General features: G+C 37.7%; 1 protein-coding gene across 1 annotated transcript in view; it reads right to left on the bottom strand.

The window, feature by feature from the left end:
- Window positions 1-20,897, bottom strand: part of LOC101894929 (organic cation transporter protein) — a 68,632-nt gene that overhangs the window by 17,930 nt on the left and 29,805 nt on the right. The gene's annotated exons all lie outside the window — the stretch shown is intronic.

Genomic DNA, 20,897 nt, shown 5'->3' on the forward strand with positions numbered 1-20,897 from the left:
AGAACAACATTTTGTAGAATCCCGCAAAAAACATTTGTTTTATTAAAGTTGTTAAAAAAGGAATACAAATTGCAATATTTACGGTGATTAGATAAAATAAAATAATATGGGGTGAAAAGATTTTCACATTGGCCACAAAACAAGTGACTTTCGATCGGCTGATGATACTGGAGAATAGGTGTGCAAAAAGTAAACAGAAGGTATTATTGCAGTAGCTTGCAACTACTCAGCTGTTTTGTCAAAACAAAGCAATTTGTTCCCCATTTGTCCAGCAAGAATTTGCAAACTATCACTGAAAGAACTCTTAAAATTTCTCTCTCCAACCGCTCTCTTTTGCAGAACCTTTGACCTAACAGACGAGTTCCAGTAACAATTTGTAACAATTGTTACAAATTTTAGGGAAACCAGACACACTAAATTCTTACTGAGCGAATTTCCCCCAGTAAGAGTAAAGATACTCTCAGTAAATTAAACATCCAGTAATAATTTGTACAAATCATATACGCACACATATATATTCCCATTAAAATCTATTTCTGATGGTATGCATCCTTTAATGATGACGTAGGTACCAATCATCAATTTGTACACAGCAAAAATGTACTCCAACACAACATGACAGTTGCTAACAGTTGTACCCGCCAAGGAAATGCACATTCAAATTGAATTCCATGTGGCGGAACATAACAGAACTCATTCCACATTCCACCGAAGCACGAAATATGAATTTATGTGCGATCTCTCGCTCTCTAAATGGATCTATATTTACCACATTAAGAATTTCTCTAATGCCCTTAATATCAACCCCCACCCAATAGCCATTTGTCCATGCATCCATCCACCCAACCATATTTTCTTCTGTTGGTCTTAAAACTATTCCGAATCTTAAAGACCTTAAGAAAATCACCCAAAAACCCTCCAGCCCGTGAGTGTTCACATTAAAGTGAATATCTTTCGAAACCTAAACTCGAATAGAAAACAAAACGAGCACAAAATAATACAAATGAAGTATGTACATACAGACACACATACATACACAAGCGCTCAAATGTCGATATGTATGCATGTCTGTTAGCCTGTATATCCCACATTTATGGTGAATGCTTGGAGGTTGGCAGTTGGATGGCATAGAGAAGGAAAAAACCAACACAAAAATTACGACGACAACAACCCGAAATCGAAAGAAACACTGCCTTTACACGGTGACATTTTTTAACCATGCCATTTTTTATTGTTGGTAAAAGGTGTAGAGAGACAAGGATAGAAGAAAAAATGGCACGATAAGCCACCGCACAGGGTTACATGCCATTTTCTTTGCATTTCTCTTTTTGCTTCTTCTGAATTTTTTATGATTTTGACATTTCATATCGTTTCTTTATTGTAATTTTTGATGCGTTTCTTTTATTGTGATGTGATATTTTTAGTGATTGAATTGTATAGTGAATTATATGAAAATTAATTGGAAGTATTAAAAAGTAAAAAAAGAAAGTTAAAATAAAAGTTAATAATGCAATATTTAACACCTCAATAACTTTTTCCATCATTTCTTCTTTAGATTCACACATTTAATTTTAAATCACTTCTTTATAAATATCTGTTACAAACAATTAGCTCTATACAAAATACTGAATAAAATAAAATGTCAGAAAAAATGCCAAGTACTATTATCGTAAAATGCCACCGTGTAAAGGCGCGAAGATTTACGCAGAAATTTTAAAAGAGAATTGATAAAAATGCCAGCTAAAAATTGCACCGTGTAAAGGCAGTGAAAGAAACTATGGACGACGACTGTGTGTTATGGAAAAGCAGGCAAGCACCAAGCAATTCAACGAGCCAGGCAGCCAGCCAGCCAGCTAGCTAGCAACACACTTCGAACGGAACGAAAAGATAAGGGAGGGCCGCATAAGGAACGAGACATGAAGCACACATTAAGGCATCAAAATTGTGACGGCAGAATGAAGGTACCAAAGAAGAGGGGCCTTTAAGCGATGTCAAGAACAATTCAGTTTCTCTATCTCAAAGAATACTCGCTAGCAATGAAAATTCCAATTAACTCAATTTCGTCTGTTCTGTACTAGTTATAAAGCCGTACTGGTACAAAATGGGTTCCTAAGTAATGCGAAGGGAGCCAATTGACACTTATTTGTCCGCAAGTAAACGGAAAGGCTACAGCTGCGAGAAAATAAAAAACTAAGAAAACAAGTAAAACGAACTGTCTCACTGGTATATGACTGTAAATGTGGAACTAGTAAATCACCAACTACAGGTAATGCAAAGGACGTCAATTGGTTATCTTGTATGGTATTGTGAGGGGTCTTAAGTGGAACTAGTTACTGTAATCCTGAAACTCGATGAGTTTCCGATGCCGTAACGAATAGTAATGATGATAAATGTCATGAAAATAGTCGGCAACGCAAAAAACACGATTTTGTACAAAAACTGGAGCTTTGTTGCGGTATAGGTAGCCATTTGTACTCTCTGTACCAGTAACACTGCCTTTACACGGTGACATTTTTTAACCATGCCATTTTTTTTTGTTGGTAAAAGGTATAGAGAGACAAGGATAGACGAAGAAATGGCACGATAAGCCACCGCACAGGGTTACATGCAATTTTCTTTGCATTTCTCTTTTTGCTTCTTCCGAATTTTTTATGATTTTGACATTTCAAATCGTTTTTTTATTGTAATTTTTGATGCGTTTCTTTTATTGTGATGTTATGTTTTTAGTGACTGAATTGTATAGTGAATTATATGAAAATTAATTGGAAGTATTAAAAAGTAAAAAAAGAAAGTTAAAATAAAAGTTAATAATGCAATATTTAACACCTCAATAACTTTTTCCATCATTTCTTCTTTAGATTCACACATTTAATTTTAAATCACTTCTTTATAAATATCTGTTACAAACAATTAGCTCTATACGAAATACTGAATAAAATAAAATGTCAGAAAAAATGCCAGGCACTATTATCGTAAAATGACACCGTGTAAAGGCGCGAAGATTTACGCAGACATTTTAAAAGAGAATTGATAAAAATGCCAGCTAAAAATTGCACCGTGTAAAGGCAGTGTAAGAAGCACTCGACAGTTCTATTCGGAGAGTAAGAACATTGTTTCTCTTTCGTGTGTACATAGAGGAAAAAAAGTGAAAATACTTCGTTGAGAACCCTCTCTAAGAATAATCGTGAGCATTAACAATACATTGACTTGGAAATTTTTAAAAATTGCACAACATGTCAGAACTTGTTTACTTTTTTTTGTAATTCTCTCTTCCGTTGGGAAAAATATGTATAGCAAGACAAATAAGGCCAGTCAAAATGTTCATATTTCGCTGTACAATATTGCCAATGAGGAAAGTTAGTGGAAAACTCTCCTAATTTTGGTTAAATCACACCGATTACTTCTTGCTATATTTCTTTCGAGGTACTTTACTCTCTCTCTCTCTCTCTCTAGTGGGAAATAACTGAGTCAATATATCAGTTACCCTACAATGTATTCGCCGCATGAACACAGCGCCCCAGAAGGCCTTTTTCCCAAATGAGTCGGCTCATGAACACAACACTCAGCAAATGGAAGAAAATGAACGATCTGAGTTAAACTGAACTGAACCGAACTGAAGGAAAAACCTCTGGAAACAACATAAGCCATCACAAAAATTGTAATAAAAGCAGCTCTCTGCGACACAAATAAAACAACAACGGCAGCGACATCGAACGACGGAGAAGAATAACACCGAGGCAAACAACATTGAGGGTTCCAGAGTTGCCATTAGACCAGTGATACTTCTCGTGGATTGTTTTCTGTTCCAAACAATTGGTCTTTAGGAAAATGTGTGCAACACTCACCCAGATAATAATCATCGTCATGCTTTAGATCTATAAAAACCCTGACACCCCCACGTATTGCCGTGCAGTTTTAGTATTTTTGATATACCCGTATTCTACAATGTTCAAGACATTAACATAAAGTATTGACAACATGTCAAGTAGTAGATGAAGTTCACCTGCGTCACCTAGTCAAAATGTGTTTTTTTGCTTAAGTTATAACACCCTTTAAATGAATATCCGATGTTCAAAAAATCCAAACTTATAAAATAAAACAAGTTAAAATACCCTGAATACCCTCCACCATTTGGAACGAATAATAATAAATGAAAAATAACAGCAAATAAATTAATAAATGAATAAAAAAATTCTATTAAAATCTTAAAAATACCGAATATAGGGAGTTACCGTTTATACAAAGACGTGTACCTGCAAAGGCAATTTTCTGCCACAGGCTGTAGTGGCCATTACAAAGTTCCGCATATAGGGAGGTACCGTTATATGAGGGGTTATACGAAGACCTGGACCTGCATAGACAAGTTTCTGTCGTAGGCTGTAGTACCCTTTAGGTACCATTAGTAGTAGTACCATTGTTACAAATATGCAATCGCATTGGCAACAGTGGCTGGCTGCCATGGCGAATAAACGAACTGAACCAACTTTACTTTACAGCAAAGCAGCCAGCCAGCCAGTCATCCAACCATTCATTGATATTTTTGTACTTTTATAGAGGGAAGTAGGTAGGTATGGATGTGTATATATCTGTGCACACACACACAAGTATGTCTGTATGTATCTGAATATCTACGGATTGTACGAACGTACGTACGTCAGCCAACCCCAGTTTTCAGATATAACAGCGTCGCATCAACCAACCGAGCCAGCACCAAGGCACAGGCAAAACGGCAAAAGCAAGCAAACAACTTATGGAGGGTAGAGAGAGCATTGTACAAACGGGCATTAATGTTGAATTTTTTCATCTGTTTTTTTTTCTTTAGGTTTTCGTAATCAGAATAAAATGAAAACTCACTTAAATGGATACGGTGGGCATGCGATTCACAATGGATACATTAGCTGTTCTCCTGGATGAACAGTTCTCCAAAATTAATTGCAAAGCCATGGTTTTGTATCTGTCATCAGGTGTGCCTCTTCTATCACGGATCTAGTCAGAATTCTGCTCAGAATTGTTCTAATATGCTGGTACTTAGGAAATTTGAGCGAATTTTCAATCGATTTACGGAATTTTGAAATGCACATTCATTACAATTCAAGTTTGGAAAATATTATGTTTTCAAGTATCGCGATTTTGAATTACTTTGATTGTAGGCCAAATAAATGATGGATCTATCTTCGCAACATTCGTAATTTAGGTGCCAGTGTAATTGGTTTCTGTAGACCGAAATTAAAAGCGGTTCTAGCCGACTGCATCCCACTGTACATAATAAAATATCGTAACTCCACTCCAACGTAAATGTCAAGACACACCAGAATAAAAAGAAGCATTTACGTACGTACGGACGTACTTACTTACGTCGATGTTCGTACGGACAAACAAACGTTTCCATGTGCTGCATGGGCGAAGAACTTGCCAGAGCGAATGAGTACATTCAAATATTCACCTCAATACCCGCCCGCCTCCCGCAGCCATCCAAATCTGAAGGAAATTCCATTCTATCAGAGTACACATTTTATGGAGCCATCCAGCCCGCCCGCCAGCCAGTCAGCCGGGCAGGCAGGCAGTCAGCCATCCACAGTTCAAGTAAAAACTTTCTTATACGAATTCGAATATGAACATCGTCGGATGGGCGGAATGGGCGAGTGGTTAGATGAATGCTATAGTGTATACTGTGTGGTACACGCGTATACTTTTGCACAAACAAATGAACTCGTGAAAATGTCGTACTCACAGTGAGTCGAAAGTTTGAATTATAGACGAATTTAAAGACGGCCAACTTCAATGGGGGGACTGTTTAATGCTGGTTGTAATCTGCGGCCGCTCATCTAAATATGTTCTAGACGTAACGTAACTCGGTAGAAACCAAGTTTGGAAAAATCGCCAACGCCTGGTCTCTTGCAACACCTGAACTTTGGGAATCTACAAGATTGGATAGTCCAGAATGAGCCTTCTTAGTTATAAACAGGTCTTGTTCTGTGTTGTCCGTCCATCTGTCCGTCTGTGGAAATCACTCTAGCTTCCGAACGAAATGAAGTAGGTTGATAAAATTTTACTTATATGTATAGGGTTGCCCATATTCTGGCAACGCCATAACTCTTGACATACCGCGTTTGAAGCGTCAGTCCAAGCAGATTTTTACCATGAAACAATATACGCCACGCGAGCGCTCTGAAATTTACATTCAACAGAAGAAGTCAATTGTGAAAACTCAACGTGATTTTAAAACATTAAAAAATTTGAGAAGTGCGCCTTCTACAAACACCATTAAGCGTTTATACGAAAAAATTTCGACTGGTAAGGCTCTTTCTAATCCGAAGAGGCCATATAAAAGTCGACCAAGGCGATCGGCCGAGAATATCGCTGCCGTACGAGCCAGTGTTGAGAGATCCCCAAGAACATCTCAAAAACGCCGTTCTCAGCAGTTGGTCGGTCCACTTTACAACGGATTATTCGCATTTGTTCCGTACAAAATTCAATTGACGCAAAGAATGTTGCCTGCGGACAAGCCTCGTCGATTGGAATGGGCCCAAAGGGCCCAAAGGTCCGTCGAATATGGGCAAGCCGTATATTATGTCAGCAGGACCTTTGGTATTGAAAATGGGCCATGTTGGTCCATGTTTTGGTATAGCCCCAATATAATGGTAAAAAAGCAGTAAGTTCGGCCGGTAAGTTACCCGCCACCATTTGTAACGAATTTTCGAAATTTTCGAAAAAAAAAACAAAATCCGTTAAAAATTCTATGAAAATCATAACCATATAGACATATGGGGACTAAAAGAAGATCTGCACTTGCATAGACAATTTCCCGTCATAGGTTGTAGTACCCACTAGGAAGTGCAAATTCGAAAATTGAAACAAAATACCGAATATAGGAAGGTACCGTTATATGTGGGTTATATAAAGACGTGGACCTGCATAGACAATTATCCGTCATAGGATGTAGTACCCATAGCGAACTGCAAATACGAAATTTGAAACAAACGTGGACCTGTATAGCCCATTTTAAATACCAAAAGACCTGCACATCAAACACACATTTGAGTTGAATTTTATCAACCTACTTCAATTCAATCGGAAGCTAAACTGATTTCCACAGATGAACGGACATCGTTAAATTGACATAGAATTTCATGCTGATCAAGAATATCTGTACTTTGACAAACTTAATATACCCTCCAAACTATGGTGGAGGGTATAAAAATGCAACACACATCTGACAATAAAAATTGATTTGAAAAATAATTTTCCCGGGTATACTTTAACAATTTCCATTGACTGTTCGTAGATGCCAAATGGAAACCATGGTTTTTTCCTACACCACACAGAAGTTGAGCATGGTGGTGGTGGTGGTGGGGCATCATTGTGGTGCGCAATACAATTTCTTGTTGCTGCTAGTGCCCAGCCACCTCCTCCCCCGTCAGTACCATCGTCAGCGTAGCACAACAAAAAGCTATCTAGTTTTGTACAAGGCAAAAGTGGAATTATTTTCTGGAAGGTTATCCTACACTCTACTTCAGGCAACGAGGAAGTTGTATGGATGGATGACTGGATGAGCGAAGGCTTTTTGCGTTTCTCAGGCCATTGAGAAGAGTTCAGCCCTACCCTCGCGCATAGAGTGTTTCGAATTCGTTGTCTAGTGGCCAAAACAAAAAGTTGTTTGTATTTGAGTTGTATTTCGACGATGCGCAGTTTACTTCGTCCCCATTTTTTTTCGTTTTGTTTGTTATGGACGACGACAACAACAAGTTGACGATGATGATGATGATATTGTTGTTGCTCTCGGCGATGATGATGATGATGATATTTCATGGTTATTTCGTAGAATATTCGTACTGTTTATAAGTTCGCAAGGTTTCGTTGTTCACAGCCGGGATGGAAAAGTTAAAAACACTATTGCCGCTGAAAAAAGCGGAATGTTTTCGATCGATAGAGGGCATTGCTAGTTCCCACACAACTTCATAAAGGTATTCGCATTCCATCTGTTCAATTCTGTGCTAGGACACCAATCCATTCAAAACTGATCCATGCTCGAAAAGAAAAAAAAAAAACAAAAGATGGCTATGTGACAACTTCCAAATAGCTTCAATGAAATATCATTAATAGTATTTAAGTAAATATATTTAAATTTGTATTATTTTGTTAATATGGCTATGATGAGATGCAAAACGCATTTCTAAGCGGTACTTTGCGTTCGGTGTAGTGATTTCTTTAAATTCATTAATTTGCCGACTTAGGTCTTCTTATCTCATTTATCAATCGGTATCGCTGTATGTATTGGATTTCGTAAAGGATAGCAGGTTCTTATTGGAGAGTAATTAATTATATTTGGAATATAATTATTTTAGATAGTAGAAGATACAAAAGTTTCGGATTGTAACTACACTGTTGATTAACATGGTATTGGTGGATGTTTTGATTTGTGGAACTTAAAAATGTCTCGGTGGAATTTAATTAAGAATTAATTTGATTTAAATTCTAATTTACAGTTATGAATCAGATGTGCCCTCCCATTTAAAGGCATCGAAAAAATGATATTTTTGAAAGAGATACAAGTGACGGAACTCTCTTAAAACAATCTTGTACTCTTTTAACAAATGAAATGTTAAATAACAGTATTCCATTGAATATAACGAGGAGCAGGATTGGACGAGTCGCAAACCTACTAATGTGCCCTCGTACTATTGCAAAAGAACCTATTATGATATTTTGCTGATTTAAATACAATATATAAGCAGTAAAATAGTATCAGTCGGTTTAGCCAAAAGATGAATAACCCCAACCTTGAGTAATGATTATTCAAACGGTTACCTCTTTATGGGGGGATTTCTGAAAAAGTTGGCCAATATTGACGAATTCGTATCTGACCTTAGACTTATATAAATATTACAACGTGCCAGATTTGGACTATATCGACTACTTCCTAAACTTTATATGAGATATGTGAAGAGATGTGTGATAAATTTTGGGAAAATGTGGAAATATGGGTGAGGTAGCAGATATAGCGGATCGAAGTATTCCGATTTCAGATAAAAATATTGGTATGTGCAAAATTTGTAAATTCATATCCCATTTTATGCGAAATCATAGATTCCGATAAATTACATATTCATATAAGATTTCTGGTTAAGAGAAATATTTAGATATAGCAAGTTGTAAACAATCGCTGACTTGTTTCGCAAGCTATGACAGATATAAGTATTGGAAATTGTGACCCTTTGTGTGAGGTACCAGAAGGGGTCGGCAGTTGTATATTATCTTCACAACAGATCTTGTGTTAGCAAAAATGTTTGTATATGTGAAATTTGAAGAGGGTTGGATGCTTATTTCGCTTTCTTTGAGCGTTTTGTTTTTCAAAATCTTGGACCAGAAGAAATGGTGCGATCTGTACCATATTTTTAACAGATCATGTGAGATGTATCAAGTCTGAATGGGATCGGATGTAAATTTCGCGTTTTATGAGCTTCATGGATATTCAAAAATTTGACCCTTAGTGGGAGAGGTACTTGAAGGAGTGGACCGATTCCATCTTCACACCAGAGCTTGGGTTAGTAGAGAACCGGATGCTTATTTCGGATTTATGGAGGTACCAGAAAGAATGGGCCGATCTCTACCATCGTTATAATGGATCTTGCATTGATGGATATATTGAGATGTGCCAAGACTAAATGGAATTGGATGTTAATTTCGCGTTTAGTGAGCTTCGTGGATATTCAAAATTTGCCCCTTTGTGGGGGAGGTACTTGAGGGAGTGGCCCGATCATGTTCATTTTAGCATCTGATCTAGCACTGATGCAAATATTAGAACTTGCAACGTTGGGGAAAAATCGGATTATCCTTTCTCTTTCTGTGCAGTAAATTATTTTCTTTGAAAATATTGACGATCTAAGTTCGACTTATTGTCGATGTAACAGGTTTGGATCAAATCGGATATTCCCTTCGAGAGTTATCGCCAGACAGACGGCCGGACATCGCTAGATCGACTCCAAATGTCCTGAAACGGATTTGGTCCAAAGAGACCTAGGGTTGTCTAAAACCGGTATTTCGATGAGGATTTTTTGGCCGTATCAAATGATATATACCCTCTGTAGCCATATGGCTGAGGGTATAAAAAAAGAAATGTATTCGAACGTATAAAGTGGCCATTTTGCAAAAACTTTTGCTTAAATGACATTTAAAGGCATTCTTGAATATGTCAGGGTGTGATCCGGAAGCAGTTCCAGTTTCCTCTCTCGAAAACGGTAGCTGTTGTGACCCACAATATCGCAGTCAGTCACAGTCACAGAAATATATTAGACAGACCACTTTCTAAAATGTCTCCTCAAATACTATCTAAAACGAACATCAGGATGAAATATCAAAAACCATTGGAGCCTCACAACTTTCAAAATAAAACGCCCCTGATCAGCTTAAATTAAGGAAACCTCCTACAGGACATATCCTCTTGTCCCGTCTTGCACTATTACAATACAGACTGATAGCTGATTTACATAACTTTCGATACGTAAAATTAAAAAAAAAATGTTCTATTATTTCCATATTTTACGGAAAAGGAACACCATAACTGCTAGTGGGTGTCTTCACTAGTTCTAACATTGGTTTAGGCGAAACTTTTTGATACAGAATACTGACGGCGATCATATTTTCTAAAACGTTTTATTACGACGACATTTCAATTTTCAAAATTAAATAATGGTCCCGCCATCTTAACAGTTCGAATCAAGTGGCGGCGTTGCCATACGTGAAATTGGGGAAAAACCAGATAAAAATTCCATTCTCCGTCATTCGTTGCTGTGGGGTCTGGTGTGGTAATTGAAAAAAAAACTCAAAGAATAACAACAGCAGCAGCGAACGTGTATTTACACACTCACACATACTCACTCGCACACTTAACAACAGAACGGCAACAAATCGAAGTGGACAAAGAATTGAATGCGTCATGCGATGAAACATTCCTCAAGTCCGACAATGTCGTCGTATTCGTCAGCGTGTTATTTTCAGAGGAACGAGGAACGTAGCATTCAGATGAAGGAACGAACGAACGAACGCATGCGAGCGTTACTGTATCCATCCAGACCAGAAGAGCGCCAGCGACACATGCGGCACTCAATGAGTGATACACCCCAACGCTTTGACTTCCATGGAAGACAGAGCACCAGCGAAAAAAACCCCGAATGGAATAACGAAATGAATACAACAGAGTCTTGATGTAAATATATGTGTAGACGGGCACAGAAATGACGAACTGTGTTGGGAAAAAAACAAAAACAAAGTTAACAATACTAATTTTATTTTGTTTAAAAAAAAATGTTTACAAACAAAATTAAAACTAGTTTTATCGCTAATCTTCGAATTAAAGCTAGTCATAAGAGTTTGATAATCTGCAACCAATAGTGTCCGTTTTGAAGTAGTCCGGAACAATATATTTAAAAGTGAGTTGGAGTTTCTGCTATGTGTTAAGATCCTCCAATATTAGAACTATAGTATATTCAATAAGGTAGGGGTGAAATTTTATTTCTAAAATTTTAAAGAGCCTTAAAATGTTTTAATTGTATTTTTAAACTAGCTAAAAAAAAGCTCCAATTGTAAACGGAATTGGTGGACAAATTTTGGAGAATATTCTTTAAATTATCCGGATTAAGCGCGATAATTGAAAATGTATTATCGTAAAATATTAATGAATTTGAAATACCCCGTAAGTATCGACCATCTGTCGGGTTTTTAGGGTCTAATGGTCAGAAAATGTCTTATATTATTGACTTGTTTCCCATGCATCTGAGATTAAAGGCATTCCCGTCTAGCACCCTTTGATATGGCAATTTCTTTTGTGGGTTCTCCACTCCAATAAACATGTTTGACGGCGTCGAAGCCCTTTTCATATAATGTAATAAAACAAATGAACACATCCTACTGGACATCTCCGGACTTCGGTGTTACAACTTGAATGCAGTATAATGCTTCTCTTGTGTCCATTCCTTCTTTAAACCCGAATTGGGTATTTCCCATATGTGCTTCACATTTTGTGTAGATTCTCCCATGGATTATTATTTTTTTTAGATATATCTTCAAAGCATGACTCAATAAGTTTATGAGTCTGAAGTCACTGAAATTCTTTGCATTATTTTTCTTGGAAATCGCGATCGGTCAGTAGTTAGATATTAGGTGCCTTTGATCAGAGTTTTGAGTAGTTTTGAATTTGGGTGTGATAAAGGTATCGGTAATTAATATTTATACATATAAATATGCTGGTATCTTTATGGTAGCAACAAGTTCTATATAAAATCGCCAAGAATATTCATAGTAAATATCACATGCAGTTTGTTATAAGCTCATATATATGGCTACAGAGGGTATCATATAACGTACCCATTCCAAATAACGATTTAAGTCCCTAAATCCTCTTCAGAAGTGGAATTCTCTCACTAATTTTTTGAGTTACCGACAAATATCGGCCAAAATAAAGTAGTCGACAGGACCCTAGCAAAAATTCTGTCAACAATAGTTAGATGAGTTAGATAATCCCACTACAAGACATTTGGAGTCGATCTGATTTATCTGTGTGGCTAGGTCACCCGATAACTCAGTGCTAGGTGATGTGCAGGCTATGCGACCCACTCCGTCCACAAAGGTTTAAGATTTTGAACATCATAACACTTGTGAAATTATCTTCTACCAACACAATATCTGACCCCACAAAGGCTCAACATTTTAAATAATTATATATCTTGTAACATGTTGACCAAAAGGGCGGTTATCTTTAAACTCCGAATATCTCAATATTTTTACCACAAATATAATTTGAATATGGGGTATATCAGACAACTCTTTCTAGTAACTCGCACACAAAGGGTCAATATTCTGAATAATTGTAATTCTCATTAGATTAAATATAAATATGGGGTATGGAGATCCGATCTTTATGGTATGACTTTATAGCTGTCGCAAATCGACTGATACATTTAAAATTTTATAAATTCTATTTTCTGATTAAATTACACAAATTAAATACTGCGGCATATCCAAACCACACAGAATTTCATATTTTTTAACATTTTTATCCTTCCTTACATCCGATACAACCTCGATGACTTCTAGTTCTAAGTTTATGACTTCTAGTTCTAATTTAGTTAACTAAACACCTCATTTACCAAATTTAGAACTTTTCTCACACTTATAATACAAAATTTTTAAGTCAGTGCTATGTACCAATGTGCTTATATACCAAATTCCAATACAACTAGACGATTTGACAAGTGAATCTTTTCGAACAAATATTTACGAATATCAGAAAAATTCTTTACAGGGTTAGATAACTGCAACAATGTCAATCGCCAAATTTTTTAACATTTTTTTTAAAGTTTATTGAATGAAAGAATAAATTAAAATGTCGAAAATAGGATCAAATTTTAGAATAAGTTTAGATTTTTTCGAATTGGTGACTTTTGACAGGGATTAAGGCCTTCAAACGGCCAATGAAACCGTCACGATTAATACGAGCGGTGAGCGACCATCGGCTGTTATGGCGGCCCACACCATCACCATGGCGGGCGCTTGAGTTCTGGTGGCCAACCGAAGGTGCACATTTTCAGCTGACCTCTTTGGCAAGTAAACACGATGTTTTATGCTATATGTTCAGCTCACGAGCCATTTTTCGGTCACTGCGACGCGGGTTTCGATCAAGTCGCTTCTTTACTTTTCGAACCATTTCTGCTGATGTTGCTGTTTTCTTCCGTTCACTTTTTTGACGTCGGGCTACGCTATCAGTGTCACGGTAACGAGCGATGGTGCGAGACACAAAAAATTTATCCACATTTAAATGCTGGAGTGCTCTAACGATAGCCACTTGTGGTTTTCCAGCCAAATATAAAGAAATCACACCATCACGCCTGAATTCCATCACGAATAACATTTTTTCTGGAAAATTCTCACCAGAATGCTTTTGTACTCTTGTAACCAATACAATGAGCTGTCACTGGAATAATTTTATCAGTTGTCGGACGAGTTGCTTAGAAATGACAGCATTCTGAAATTGGTTGCAGTTTTTTCATCTCACCCTGTATGTTTTGTTTATCCAAATCCAATTGTTCAGAAATTCGTATACTTACTTACCAATTTCTTAAACTACCTGCATGCCTCAATACTTCAAACTAATCGTGTGATTCATAAAAAAATTAAAATTGCAGTTCTATACATTTCCCTTATTCAAATTAATCCATTTTCGGAAATTTGAAGTTCGAACTTCTAGAAAACTATGATACCAACATTTATATTCAAGATTTATTTGAATAATAATCAATTTTTATAGCACGAGTCACAGGTCGAGCACAAGTTTTCTCTTCCCTCGGTATAACACAAATAAATTTCAAAGATCTAGCCATTCCCATTTACCCAATAATTATTATATGAATCTCCTTAATAATTAGTAATATCTATACACATATTTCAAACCCACGTCTTTTTTCAACTCTACACAAAAAATTGAATCCTTATTCATTACCAAAAACTATATATATACTTCGAACCCAGACCAAGAGTGGAGGTCTCATAACATTTTATAATTTGCAACAATGGTTTGGATAGCTAATTGGCATCAAATCAGTTCTCATATTTTTTCTGAGAGAATGATTTGGGTGTAGTGTATAACAGAAAAGAAGTCCCACTTTACAATATTCAGCGAGCATCGAAGACCAAACATTGCTCCCTGTCCCTGGAGAAGTTCTGTAGAAAATATCTGTTCTGCGTTTCATATTCATTTTCTCAGAATTAAGATTTTTGCTTTCGAAACACAAAAAAGAAAACTATTTTAAATTCTCCGCAAATACGTTTGAAATATGCATTTTCCATCTTTAAATAGAACGGATACTTTGCGCCATTGTTGTTATGCCTGTCAAATGATACATGCCGATCCGACAACAGGGTTGTATTCTGTGCAGCAAAAACATGGTGGTGCGTTTTAAAGGAGATTTGAAAGTATTAAACTAAAAACAAGAAACAAAAGCAATTCCGCATAATATACCTACCCAGCGCCAAGCAACTGTTCAATTCCAACTGCAACGCTGAATAGCAAGAAATTGCATCCTTGGATTTGAGCACATAGGGTTGCCAAACGATTTTTTTCTCGTCTTGCTTCTATTGCCTCATCGTGGAACGTTTAGTGTTGTCGAGTGCTGTTACATTTTAAACATTAAACCCAACAACAAATGAAAAATTCAATAACGGTCATGGCAAGAGCTGAACCAGCAACCACTGAACCAGCAACGAATAATGAAAAGAGAAAAAAAGCACTACAGGGTGACGCCTAGTTGTTCGTCTGAAAAGAGTCCCCTGTGTATTGAAAATATATGTTGAATTACAGCAGGAACCAATGTCTGGGAACCCTGTTTTTGCTTTCACACAAACTCGCGCACACACACACATACACATTGCATATTCTCTATTTTATTTGAGCAAATGCGACGAACATGAATGTAGAGCTTGAAATGATGTGACTGCTCGCCAGCTAGCTAGCTTGCCAGTCGAACCGACAATGAAACTGCCGCAATATAATGTAGAGAAACCTCCACCATCAACGACACTATTTTTTTGCTGGTAGTAAGACCAGAGTTGCCACAAGGGGCTGATTTTGCTGGATAGGGGGGAAATTCCATTGTTGGGACTTCAAAAAACATGATCCTTCCTTGCGCTTTGCAATTTAAGTTAGTCGTTTAAAAATGGAAAATAACAGAGTTTTAGGTCACAACTTTAGAACTTTAGAACTATTGGGCTGGCTGATAATACGAATGTCACAGGGACAAACTAAGAAATGACGTTCGAAATCATTTTGAGACTACAAAAACCGGCCATAATAATGAAACATTTCAGAGAGTGGCTGTGTCCCAGCTCCTTCACCCATCTGCCTTCGTCGCTGGCAAGACACTTTCTGAAGGAATCATTCCGGTTTCAATTTTCAAAACATATATTCTTTTGGATGGATGACTTGTTATCAACTCAAATACCAATTAACAATCCATTTCGACCCGTTCACTCTCCAATGGCAACTCCGATACATACTACCTTACAAACCTTATATCAAACGCCAGACCGAAAAAAGAAGCCACCCACCAAATGACACAGAACTACTACAGCCCACACCAGCCATTCCACTCTGCATCGTTGGCAGCCATTACACTATGGGACAGGCCGGATGGCACGAGGGGAGGGAAGGTGAGGATGATGACGGCAGCGGTGACGTTGACGGCAATGGCTATGGTTACGATATTGAGTTGGTGAGTTAACCTATTCACCATCTAGCAAGGTAAATATAAAATGTATACACACACCCATACATAGTTACATACACATCACATATACACACACACATACACACTCAGCCACATATAACCAAGGCAATATGTAAAAATACGAATTTATCGAACCGAAAATTCAACCCACCGCCCCCACAGTGTCAGTAGTCACTGCAACGAGCGACAACAACAATTGTTCCGACCAACCGACCCTCCGACTGTCTGTCGGTCGGCCTGAATTCACATCAGACTGACGAGTCGACACCAAAAACCAACAGAACCGAGCGAACGAACATCGGGGGATGCAAGTTGCTTCACAGTATGCCAATATTTAGGGGGATGGTGTGTGTGTGTGTGAGTGTGTGTTTGTGAATGTTGCCATTGGTGTCGGCCTGTCTGTCTATGTGTGTGTGTGTGTGTGTGTGTGTGTGTGAGGCAGTCAGTGTGAGGTCGCAAATGTCTGTGACTCACTCACTGACTAAAGGATACAGATGCGATTGCAGATACATATTCAACCCACCAGCAGTGCAAAGAAGAAACATCGGAGGAGGGGATGGCAAAAGGACCACACAACACAGGCTGTAATAAACCAATATCTAATACACACACACGCACACACACTCACATCCATCTAACTGAGGCATTAGCAAAAGAAAGCAGGGATACCAAACCCCACTGCCACATCAGTAGTCAGCCATGGCATCCTTAGTCTTCTTCTTCTTCTTCGTTGTCTTGTTTTCATCATTTGCAATTGTCTATGTCGTTGCTTCTGTTCCAGCTCCTGCCATGGATTCAGAATCGACTTCCATCCTTCGTCCTAAGCATATTACATTAGAAATAACGACGATAACAATACAATGGGGATAACAGGCGCCCAAAAATCGACTCATTCCGCAGGCCAACAACCCCACACATACACACACTCTCTCAATGGCACAGACTAGCATCCCGGCCCGTTCCAACAATCCATCCAAAAACACAATGCTTTTGGCACACAAATCCATGGCCGACCAGCCCAAGCCCAAGCCCAATGCAGAGGCGACGAGCACAGCAACACAAAGGGTACGAAGGCTATTGCGAATTGCCAGGCCAGGACTGGCAGTGAGGGCAAAGTTGTTGATTAAATTTCTTGCACCACGCCATTGCTTGCCTGCTCGCCTGCCAGATGAACGGACGACCAAAGGACGATAGTGACAACGACAATTGATGAAAATGGAATACCGTGTTTTGGTTCAAGAACACCAAGCTTGGTTCGTGGGATGGATAGATGGATGGACGAACCAAGTGTAAACATCGTAAAGGGAATCTACGAAAAGCAGCAGCAGCAACAACAACGAGAACGGCATGATATTAAGACACCGTAATGTAGATAAGGACACAGATACATACACACTCACACCTACTTGCACACAAAGGATATCTTCTAATGGCCCAACTGATGCAAACCAACAGACCGACCCACAGACTAACAGACAGACCGAAAGACATTCGAATGGATGAAGAAGCTGGATATGGATGGCTGGAGTATATTTGTTGTTGTTCAAGGATGTTTGTTGTCTTTGCGTTTAGATGAAATGTGTAATGTCCTCTCCCCAAATACAAACTGTCGATGTAAATATGTATGTACGGCTGGGGTGAGTGAGTGTGTCAGGCTCTGTGTGCGCCTCAATAATAAAAGAGCTTTTTATGTAGGCATGTCACTGTGTGCGTGTGCGAGTAAATTTATACAATTTGAAGATCTTTAAGCGATGCTTAGCAACTTTCGTTGAAAAGCTTTATGAGCTGTCCAGGTCAACGCCGAACTCGCAAGTGATAGCATTTGCGTTAAACACGATTTAAGATTTGAAAACGTCGCCAAATAGGCTGTTTTAAATATCGTATCCCCGCATTATCCGTCTAGAAAATATATAAGGAATATCATCAGAGTGTAAGATTTGCAATTGTAAGTAAGTAAAGTATTTAGCTTCTTTTTGTCATTTTGAGAATTATCGAAGTCAGCAATTGTGTATATACACTCTCCAAAGGTTTTTGTGAAATGATTTACAACAATTCTGTAAAAATTTAAAATAAATTTGAGACTTTTTTTGTCACGATGGCACTTAACATAGACCAGTAATATACCTTTTCGTTGATGCAGCGACATATTGGACCATCTAAAACATTTGCCATTCCATGTGGTCAATCCAGTAAAATATATCCGATCAAGTTACATCGGACACTTTAGTAAGTAAATTCACAATTTCCGAAATTATCCCTGGTCCGTTAAGAGAGCTAGCTCAATCTATCTTTTAAATGATCATTAAATAAAAAATGTTAATATTACTTGTATTTCGGTACTTGTTATAAACCAATAATTGAGGCGAATGACATTTCATTCTTCTGATTGGTCGAGATTTTGATTTTAAGGATAAAGAGGATATTTTGAAATTTTAACTTGTGTTCCATTCTCGTAATTTGGTAAAGAAAGGTAAAGAAGATCTCTCTTCTACTTGTCAGAACATTATAAAAAAAAAAACGGGAACATAATCGAAATTTCCTAAACATTTTCCTAGAGGCAAATTTTTCAACACCATATGAAAACAAAATATAAATATAAGTTATAGCTCGTCATTACCCAGCTTATTTATCTCAGTATGTAAAAAGCCTAAAGAGCACAAGAGGGTTGCTGGGTGTTAAGGGTATGTCCCCAAGGACATTTTGCGATTCGATCATTCTCTATCAAATCTAACTAACTAATCAAAATATCGATGAGGAGGTTTCATAAAAATGGGGCCAACTAGGCCAACATACAGAGTAAGATGAAAAAACTGCAACCAGTTAAAATTATTCCAGTAACAGCTCAATATATTGTTTACAAGCGTACAAAAGCATTTTGGTGAGAATTTTCCAGGAAATGAGTTATTCATTATGGAACTCAAGCGTGATAGAGTGATTTCTTTTTATTTGGCTGGAAAACCACAAGTGGCTATCGTTAGAGCTCTCCAGCATTTAAATGTGAATAAATCTTTTGTGTCTCGTACCATCGCTCGTTACCGTGATACTGGTAGCGTAGCCCGACGTCAAGGAAGTGGACGGAAGAAAACAGCAACATCGCAGAAATGATTCGAAAAGTAAAGAAGCGACTTGATCGCAACCCGCGTCACAATGGCCGAAAAATTGCTCGTGAGCTGAACATATCGCAACATTCCAAAATCCAACATTCGGAAAATATTGGAAAATGAGCTCGGGATAAAGACATTGAAAAAAGAACATAGACTCAAAAGAGCTAAAGAGTTGCTTCGGTTGGCTGAAAGTGGTAAACTGCCGAATTTGCTTTTCTCCGATGAGAAAATATTCGTTGTCCAGTAGTTTGTAAACAAACAAAATTAGAGGTCAGCAGAAAATATGCACCTTCGGTTGGCCACCAGAACTCAAGCGCCGGCCATTGTGATGGTGTGGACCGCCATAACAGCGGATGGTCGCTCTCTGCTCGTATTAATCAACCGTGGTATCAGAATAAATGACTAATATTATTGCGAAAATATTCTGGAGGGTGTATTAAAGCCTTGGCACGCAAACATTTTGGCCGTAAACCTTGGACATTCCACCAGGACTCAGCACGCGCCACCCAAGAATGGTTACAAAATGAGGTTCCTCGCTTCATTTCCAGCGCACAATGGCCATCAAAATCTCCGGATGCCAATCCTTTGTCGACCCGACATTTTTTGCTGTCATTCAATAAAATTTAAAAAAAATGTAAAAATTGTGGCGTTTGGCTTTGTTGCAGTTTTTTTTTATCACACCCTTACGGATTTCAATACTGAACAACATAACGCTGATGAAAAAACGTATATGTCTCTTTATGGGGTCCCAGCCGATGTGTTACAGTCCAAAATGCCAGTGGAATGTATACAAAATGTGTAATTTTCATTAGTTGTCTATTGATGGGATATTGTCATTATTTTTTTATTTGTTGCAAAGTTAATTCAAACCAAAAATGCAGATGTTTAACAGCAAGACGGCGATAAGAATTTTTTCAATTTCTTTCTTTTAAAAGCTTCTTCTAATAGATCAGATCCGATAGATCGGACTCGTCACTTTCTCAATATTAGGAATACATTTTATTCAGTGGTGATCACACGCATACCATCAAAAACCCAAATAGCATATGCAGGTGTTTAGGTATGAGATTGTACGAAGATGTTTGTTTTTGTTCACACGAATATTGTACGGGCAGGAGAGAAGCAATTTCAAAAACCCCTTAAATTCTGTTTTGGAGAAAAGCCGGCCCTGATTAAAATGTATTTTTCTGAATCTTTGAGAGAAATCAATTGGGAATTGTTAATAGTCCTCTATAGAAAACACCTCAATCGGAAGTTCCCAATATAAGATAGATGGAAATGTAATGGTGTTGATTTCAGCAAATTTAAACTAGTACTGAATAAAGTAATTTAAATACAGATTTTTTACCCAGTTGTTGTCGTTGCTTCTCAGAAAACATAAGGTTTTGCCATTAACCCACTCCCATTTGTATCTAATAATCCTATTTCTCCCTTTATTTATAACTTGAAATAAAACTTTGATTCCCTTTCGCTTTAAAAGAGCAACGAAGGTTTGTGAAATGGACCTCCCACCTTT

The sequence above is a fragment of the Musca domestica genome, unplaced genomic scaffold (genome assembly GCF_030504385.1).
Source record: "Musca domestica strain aabys unplaced genomic scaffold, Musca_domestica.polishedcontigs.V.1.1 12, whole genome shotgun sequence".
Taxonomy (NCBI): Eukaryota; Metazoa; Arthropoda; class Insecta; order Diptera; family Muscidae; genus Musca; species Musca domestica.